Genomic DNA, 1,060 nt, shown 5'->3' with positions numbered 1-1,060 from the left:
AAAAACTGTTACTTTACCATTCAAGGGAGTAGTTAGGTTTTCTGTAATTTATTTTTATCTGTTTATCATCTTTTTTGTATGCACTGTGACTATTTCTTGTTCATAATAAATATTCCTTTATTAAGACTCACATTAACTGATTAGACCATTCTATTGGTAATTTGAAATCACATAGTTATTTTGTTAAAGTATATTGGGTGGGTTTTTAGTCTTAATTCGCTTGGGGGACCAAGGCACCCCATTCATAAATTGTCTTGGTGGTGGCAGTGTTATGATATTAGTTATATCATTATAGTTAATTGCTGGTGGTATTAAAGGTGGATATTTTTATTTTTATCACTATTTAGGGCAGACAGATTAGAATTAAACATACTTTTGAATTATATTTATTTTAAAATAAACTTGTCTTAATTTGAATCAAGAGATCTACTAGGTAAGTAGGATGTTATCCAGGACAATAGCCAGCACAGTGTATATGTGAATTTATGTACTATGTTGCAAACATCTTGCCATATAAACACTTTAGGCTGATGCTGAGTACTCATTATTAATAATGTCACGCTAAGCAGAAAGTGTAAAAACCAGTAAGGTATATGGTTGTAAAATGGATTCGGACATTTTTTTGTACAGTAGAACCTACTGCTCACTTATAGACTCTCAAGGCTCCATAAAACATATCCAGACTTACAAATTTAGCCTAAGGATTATTTTTTTAGTTCCTAGTTCCCTGGTCATGGAAGTGAAATCCACCAAATAAGTCCATTTCAGTGTATAGCTCTATAAAACATTGGTAGATATCTGTGCCTGGACAAAATCAGACACACAGTAGCACATAAGGCCCCTGAAATGCTAATTGTTAATCAAAAACTATTTCCTGGTAGCTAACATGACACTTCAATAGTCTTTTTTCCTTGTGTTGAATTTACCTAAGGGGGTGTGATCAGCTCAGGAGAATAAGGAAAAGAGAAGGAGGAGGGTGAAGCACCTGCCTCTATACACACACTCTCCCCTGCCACCTGGCAGCCTGTCCCCTCCCCTGTGCAGAAGAAGGCGACAGAAA

The sequence above is a fragment of the Spea bombifrons genome, chromosome 1 (genome assembly GCF_027358695.1).
Source record: "Spea bombifrons isolate aSpeBom1 chromosome 1, aSpeBom1.2.pri, whole genome shotgun sequence".
Lineage (NCBI taxonomy): Eukaryota > Metazoa > Chordata > Amphibia > Anura > Pelobatidae > Spea > Spea bombifrons.
The sequence above is the reverse complement of the archived record's forward strand: the minus strand, read 5'-3'. Positions refer to the sequence as shown.